The sequence below is a fragment of the Hordeum vulgare genome, chromosome 4H, assembly GCF_904849725.1.
Source record: "Hordeum vulgare subsp. vulgare chromosome 4H, MorexV3_pseudomolecules_assembly, whole genome shotgun sequence".
Taxonomy (NCBI): domain Eukaryota; kingdom Viridiplantae; phylum Streptophyta; class Magnoliopsida; order Poales; family Poaceae; genus Hordeum; species Hordeum vulgare.
This window is the reverse complement of record NC_058521.1, coordinates 471,911,021-471,919,346: the sequence shown is the minus strand read 5'-3', so window position 1 is coordinate 471,919,346 and position 8,326 is coordinate 471,911,021. Positions and strand designations below refer to the sequence as shown.

At 37.6% G+C, this 8,326-nt stretch overlaps 1 long non-coding RNA gene across 1 annotated transcript; it reads right to left on the bottom strand.

Moving 5' to 3' along the window:
- Positions 1 to 254: 254 nt before the first annotated feature.
- On the bottom strand, positions 255 to 5,119 carry LOC123449012. The gene is made up of 2 exons (XR_006631950.1): positions 5,080 to 5,119; positions 255 to 1,776 (listed from the first exon to the last, which is right to left on the bottom strand). It is a non-coding gene; the product is annotated as an uncharacterized LOC123449012 (long non-coding RNA).
- Positions 5,120 to 8,326: the final 3,207 nt, after the last annotated feature.

Below are 8,326 nucleotides of genomic sequence, written 5' to 3'. Positions count from 1 at the left end.
ACTCTTATTTTATGCAAGGAGCTGTAATAAACAAAAATAAGAAGATGCATGTTTTCTTTTCGAAATGCTAGAAGATACATACGAGTAGCCACAGGGATTTTTGGTTTCACGTCTTGATCCTCCTTTTTCTATACTTCCTGGTAGCCTTTTTTTCTTGTTTCATATGGCCTCTATCTAATACTAGTTTAATGCCCATGTCTTGCCACGGACCAAAAAACAAATGATTCAAATAATTGTTCTTATTTAGAAGTGTATATCCAACATGATGTATATTCATCAATATAAACCATAAATATTTATTCTTTCTTCACTTATTTACTCCTGTGCAACCATTGTGTCTCTTTTTCTTACGGTGAAATACAAGAAAAACAAAGGTATCTCGGCCGATCTAGAAGTGTGTCCCTATGTCGTTGATTCCTTCACCGCCCTCTTCTTGGAAGAATACAATGCCCCGTCTTTCTCCTTGCCCCCTTCTTTCCCTACACATGCATTCTTTATCTGCCCTTGCTCTAGCATTGTTGTCATTCTAAATTTTGACTGTCTCGCCTTACAATCGCTTCGTTTACGCCTTTAGGAAATCTGTGAAATGGTGCATATGCATCACGAGAAATGATGAGTAGGGAGGACGACATACCAACAAAGCGACATGTAATCACCAATTTCCCTTGTATTTTCCCTTCACTCGCGTGCATAACTAAGGTAACCTAAAAGATGTTTAGAACTAATATTGCCTCCACCCAATCTAATGATATTTCTGTGATTAAAAATGCTCTAACACCCTAGTATGATCATTTTTATGAAGTTTGGTAAGTATTGCCTCTGGTATGCATCTATAAGTCCATAAGAGACAGTTCAGGCCCCTCTCCTCATTGAGTATGTACGGAAAAACTGAGCTGAGTACAAGAGAAAAGGAGGTGCAATGATATTCACTAGATGAATATGTGCGCACATAACACATTGTAAGCTCTTCACAATGATACTTCTAACCTAGCTTTAGTAAATGAGAATAACAACAATACACAAATATGATATCAACAGTTTGGTCTACTAAATAAGGTGTTAGGGATTCACCTAATTCATTCAAAAGCTAGGAGCAGCCAATATGAGTGCAATTCCAGTGTAAATAAAGTTATTAGAGAAAACGTAATTCGCTTATGGAAGGTCTTGATGCTAGATAGATATACAAGCTAGAACATGACAACATCTATCATCTCCAAACCCTTTCAATGAAGTCACATCAATACAAACGAAAAGAAAAACTATACAAATATAGCAATTACTCTATTGAAATTTGACCTAATTGTGTGTGGATAATTTCATCTAATGTATATTAATAACCAAAAATGCATGTCATCCATGGCAAAAGGAAAATAAAAAATAATTAAGTTGTTTCAGAACTATACTTTAAGGTGGTATATATGTGCACCAAACTGAAAATTTCGACAACCCACTCAAGCATACGCTCCCCTTTTACACAAATAATCTCCTTTGAGGTGCCTACGCATCATCGCAAACATAACTTAAAAATTAACAAGTGTGGCTTGGAAATAGCAGAATGACATGAAGCCATAATTTACAAGTATCAATGTTTGGCAATATACAATGGCATTCATGTAGCCCAATAAATTCATGTTTGCCAAAGTGTATTTCCTGTTTCACCAATGATTTATTTCATGCGTGACATCAATCTTTCTTTCAGATTGTGAACTTCCTTACTCAGTCAGCTGGAGGCAGATAACATCATATTCCAGACAAGTGATCAACTGAGAACACACACTACACATATTGAGTAAGAAATCAGAACTACACACAGATAACAAAAATTAATAAGAATGTAAATAGTGAACTATCAAAAGTTTGGCATATCACCCAACTGATACACAAGTGCCACAAGGAAACAAATAACATAGTGATTACGTAATTGTTCTAATTAGGAAAAACAAATAATGTAGTGATTGCATAATTATTCTAATTAAGAAATATGTGTCTAACATGAAAACACGTGATTTTTATTTCTACAACAACAAATTGATTCTCTCTAGGCCTCTTCTCTCCTGCTTCTTCCTTTATTGGCAACTGTCGTGTCTATTTAACCACTCTCTTCTGACAAGAAGATAAATCGATTTTTTTCTCTTTGCCATTGATGTCTACTACACAACTTGTTTTTGTAGACTCGTGCTGGGACTCCAAGCATAGAGTTTTTTAGGACAGTGACAAATTTCCTTTAAGTGGATGACCTAAGGTTTATCTATCGTGGGAGGCGTAAGATGAAGATGGTTTCTCTCAGACAACCCTGCAACCAAATAATAAAAAGTCTCTTGTGTAGGTGCACTAGTTCGGCGAAGAGATGGTGATACAAATGTAGTATTGATGGTAGACATTGATTTTTCTAATCTGAAAATATAAAAACAGCAAGATAGCAAGTAACAAAAGTGATCATAATTGGTATTGCAATACTTAAAAATGAGGCCTAGGATCCGTACTTTCGCTAGTGCAATCTTTCAACAATGCTAATATAATTGGATCACGTAACCAACCCTCACCGTGAAACGAAGAATCATTCCAAAGTTCTTATCTAGCGGAGAACATAAGAAAAAATTATTTGTAGGGTACGAAACCACCTTAAATTTTTCCTTTTCGATCGATCTATCCAAGAGTCCGTACTAACATAACACCAAGTTATCCTTTCTGATCGATCTATTCGAGAGTTCGCACTAAAATAACACCATATGATATGCATCAACCAACTTTAATGTCATACTCCCATGTCACTACAAGTATCCATGAGTTAATTATATCATACACATGAAATAATTTCAAATTCATAATACTCAATCCAACACAAATAACCACAAAGAGCGCCCCAAGATTTCTATCGGAGAAAGTGGGACGAAAACGTGCATCAACTCGTATGCATAGATTACCCCAATGTCAACTCGGGAGTCCGCGAGTTGAGTACCAAAACATATATCAAGTGAATCAATATAATATCCCATTGTCACCACGGGTATTCATATGAAAGACATATATCAAGTGCTCTCAAATCCATAAAAAAATTCGATCCGATAATAACAAAAATCTCAAAGGGAAAACTCAATTCATCACAACAAGATAGAGAGGGGAAAACACCATATGATCCAGCTATATTAACAAAGCCCATGATACATCAAGATCATGCCATCTCAAGAACACGAGAGAGAGAGATTGAACACATAGCTACTGGTATAAACCGTCAGCCCCAAGGGTGGACTACTCCCTCCTCGTCATGGCCTCCGTTGGGATGCTAAGGATTGCCACCGAAGATGATCTCCCGCTCCGGCAAGGTGCCGTAACGGGGTCTAGATTGATTTGTCGTGGCTACAGAGGCTTGCGGCGGCGGAACTTATGATCTAGGGATATTTTTGGAGGTTTCTGTATTTATAGGATTTTTGGGCGTCGGTTCCACGCGAAGATGCGCCACGAGGAGAGCACAAGACACCAGGGCGTGCCTGGGGCCTGTGGCCTGCCCTGGTGTGTTGTGCCCACCTCGTGGATCTTCTACGCCTCCAACAAAGCTTCTAGTGCCTATTCTATTCCAAAAAATCATTAAAAAGATTCATTGCATTTGGAGAACTTTGATTTCTGCACAAAAAACAACACCACGGGCTAGCAATCAAAGCACATTTTTTGAACAAATGGCATCCATCAAACACATAGAAAGATACGGGCTAAATGTTTCGCCTCCCAACATACTTATCATAAAAATAATTGTCAACAATAATGAATCATGATCAAATATATTTGACTGGCCATATGTGCCTAGATCTTTCCCCAACACATGGTGCTTGCCAACTAATATATTGAGGTTGAACTAAGAAGTTGACTCAACATGAAAAGTAAATAACACGAAAGTAAATAGATTATCCCTTCACAGAGGGAAGCAGGGATTTGCATATGTGCCAGAGCTCATTGTTTAAAATAGAATATAATTTTGAAAGGTGCACCCTTCCCGTCAACGTTACAACCAGGAGTTATCGATATCTTCCATGTTAAACACATTAGCGGCGGTTCCCAAGCGATAAATGTAAAGGTTTACTCCCCCTCCACCAACAAACACACTCCACGGCTAGCCGAATCCACGAATACCATCCATACACCAACATTCCTGGGGGAGTTTTGTTTAATTATTTGCATTTTTTTATTTCGGGACCGGGAATCCCTATTACCGGCCCTCGTGTGCAAGAACGAGTGAATAAACACTCATCATGAGAATAACCCGCTTAACATGGAAGATACTGACCACCCCCTATCGCTCCATGAGTGGTCCACACACACAAAAAAGATGTTCATTTGAATTTTTAGAGGTGGCACATGCAAATTTACTTGGAACGGCGGGGTAATACCCCATATAGGTAGATATAGTGGATTCTCATGGCACGAAACTGGGTTTAAGGGTTTTTGGATGCTCAAGTAGTATCTCTACTTAGTACGAATTTTTGGCTAGCAAAAGATCCTAAGCAAACACCACATGTTGGAGGATCCATAACAATATAACTTCTATGCAAATATACACAACCATAATTCATTATGTTGTCTTCCTTGTCCAACTTCAACTAATTTTCTCAAGTTAGAAAATAATTAATGGGTATTCACAATCATAGAATATTTCCAATATAATATATTTGTATGTGAAAGTTCTCTTCCTTATACTATTCGTTCATGAATTGCTTGTATGACCAATATTGTGATTGTCAAACTTCAATAGATTTTACTTTATAAACCGGATGTGAAGCTACTATTAAGCATAAAGCAGATTAATAATTTTATGTTTATGATATTTCATTGATTCACAATTTACTCGTAGATATAAGTGAAGCTCAAGAGGAAACATCAAACTACTCTTCAAAAGATATAAATGAAGATCAATGAGTAGGTAAACAATCAAGTAGCTATGTGAGGACTCTCTCTCTCTCTCTCTCTCTCAATAAAGATTTTCATATCTGAGTATTTTATTCAAACAAGAAACTAAACCAAAATAGAACTCCAAGAATAGATCGCATCATGTGGACAAATAAAAATTTAGGCTCGACATAGGCTAACCGATAGTTGTTTGATGAAGAAAGGTGGGATGCATAGCATCCACAAGCTTAGATGCTTGACACTTCTTAAAATATTTTCTTGGGGTTCCTTGAGCATCCCCAAGCTTGAGATTTCGTGTCTCCTTAATTCCTCTCATATCATGGTTTCTCTTAAGTCTCAAAAACTTCATCCACACAAAACTTGAAAAGAACTCGTGAGATAGGTTAGTACACATAAAAGTAAATTAACACTTCATGTATTGCCAACACAAATTGCATATAATTTTCAAACATTAGGTATTGTATACTACCATTTCCACAATTTATATCTACCAATATAAACTATGGAATCTATAGGATAAGTATATAACAAAACTATGACACTAATCTATCCAACAGAACAGTCTGTAGCAATTAATTCCAAAAATGTACTTATGTAACTCAAAAACTTCTGAACATTTAGGACATGATAAATAATTTGTATTACAGTACTGTGTAAAAATTTCAAAAACTTTCCTCGTTCTAGTAAAATATGATAATTCAAATACTACAACAAAAAATTCTGTTTTTATACATCACACATCACACATGCAATTCAAGCATTCTAAAGGCAATTATTCGAACTTTTTATTGAAAAACAAAATTATAAATAACATATAACAAAGAACAACAAAATAAAATGATGCTCCAAGCAAAACACATATCACGTGATGAATAAAAATATAGATATACCGATAATGTTGGAGACGAAAGAGGGGATGTCTTACGGGGCATCCCCAAGCTTAGGCGCTTGAGTCTCCCTTGGATATTATCTTGAGGTTTACTTGGGCATCCCCAAGCTTAGGTTCTTTCTGCTCCTTATTCTCCTTGTATTGATATCTCACCCAAAACTTGAAAACGTCAATCACACAAAACTTAACGGGACTTCGTGAGATGGGTTAGTATGATAGATATAGATCATTCACTTAGGTACTGTCAAGACAAGATTCACAATTGTTTTCACATAATGCCTATTATGTTCTATCATCACCATAATTTATATCACTCAATGTAAGTTATGAAACACTAAACAGAATAATACTATGCACGCAAAACAGAATCTGTCAAAAATAGAATAGTCTGTGAAGATCTGCATTAAAACGATACTTCTGTGACACTATAAATTTTTAGAAATTAAGATAGTGCAGAGAATTTGCATAACAAAACTGTGTAAAAATTTCAAAATGTTTTGACTCCCCGGTAAAATCATAGAAATTCTACACTGGACATAAAAGTTTCTCTTTTTTCACAGATTCAAACAAGCAAGTATCCACACTATCCCAAAGGCTTTACTTGGCACTTTATTGAAATAAACACTATAAAACATGATTAATATAGTAGCTTAATCATGTGAGCACTCAAAAACATAACGGATAAATATTGGTTTGTCTCCCAATAAGCGCTTTTCTTTAATGTGTTTTAACTAGGCATGATGATTTCAACGATGCTCGTATAGGAATAATAGTTGAAACATGCAAGAGAGCATCATGAATCATTTTCACGAAAAACATGATTAATATAGTAGCTTAATCATGTGAGCACTCAATCATGTGTTTTAAGCGTTTTCATAATTTCTTCCACTAGCAATTGAGCACAATTTTCAGTTCCATCGTTTTCACGAAAAACATGATAAAGATGAACAATATAAAGTCTCTTGTGTCCCCAACACATCAAATACAATGATAAATTGTATAGGTGCACTACTTCGGCGAAGAGACGGTGATACAAGTGTAGTAATGATATTAAATTTTTTTTTAATATGAAAATATAAAAACCACAAGGTAGCAAGTAACAAAAGTGATCATAAACAGTATTGCAATGCTTGAAAATGAGGCCTAGGGTCCGTACTTTCACTAGTGCAATCTCTCAACAATACTAATATAATTGGATCACATAACCATCCCTCAACGTGCAACAAAGAATCACACCATAGTTCTTATCTAGCCAAGAACATAAGAAGAAATTGTTTGTAGGGTAAGAAACCACCTTAAAGTTATCATTTCGGATGGATCTATCCAAGAGTTTGTACTAAAATAACACCAACTTATCCTTTCCGATCGATCCATTCAAGAGTTCATACTAAAATAACACCATATGATACACATCAACCAACTCTAGTGTCATACTCAAATGTCACCACAAGTATCCATGAGTTAGTTATACGATACACATCAAACAATTTCAGATTCATAATACTCAATCCAACACAATCAACCTCAAAGAGTTCCCCAAGATTTCTACCGGAGAAAGTAGGATGAAAACATGCATGAACCTGTATGCATAGATTACCCCAATATCACCTCGGGAATCCACGACTTGCGTACCAAAACATATATCAAGTGAATCAATATAATACCCCATTGCCATCACGATTATTCATATGAAAGACATATATCAAGTGCTCTCAAATCCATAAAATTTTTCGATCTAATAGTAATGAAATCTCAAAGGGAAAACTCAATTCATCACAACAAGATAGAGATGGGAAAACACCATATGATCCAACTATATTAACAAAGCCCATGATACATCAAGATCGTGCCATCTCAAGAACATTAGAGAGATAGAGAGAGAGAGAGATTGAACACATAGCTACTGGTACAAACCGTCAGCCCCGAGGGTGGACTACTCCCTCCTTGTCATGGCCTCCGCCGGGATGATGAATATGGCCACCAGAGATGATCTTCCCCTCCGGCAAGGTGCTGGAACAGGGTCTAGATTGGTTTTTCGTGGCTACAGAGGTTGGAGGCGGCAAAACTTCTGATCTAACGACAAGAGCCATAGCGCCCGTGGCCCGCTCGCGCTCGTTGACAGAAATCTCCTAGAGGAGGAGGCGGGACCGTGCCTAGAGGAAGGTGGGGAAGGATTGCTGCATCGAGAGCAGCATCGCCATGACATGGAAGAGGCGACTCTGGCCACAGATCTGCTGCAGCGTGAGTGACCGGTCCGAGACCGGCTCACCCACGCCGACCATGGCGGAGGCGAGCTGCTGGAGCCGACGGAAGTACTGGGTGATCGTCATGTCGCCTTGGATCGTGGTGCAGAAGTCGACGCCGATGTAGATGGTGCGGCCGACAACGTTGTCGCGAAAGAAGATCTCGAGCTGCTCCCAGAGACGAAAGGTGGTGCTGTCCGGCGAGTGGATGGTGTTGTAGAGCTCATCAAAGATCGTCTCGTACACCCACACGACGATCGTCATGTCGTCGTTGCGCGATAGGTCGGGTAGGCAT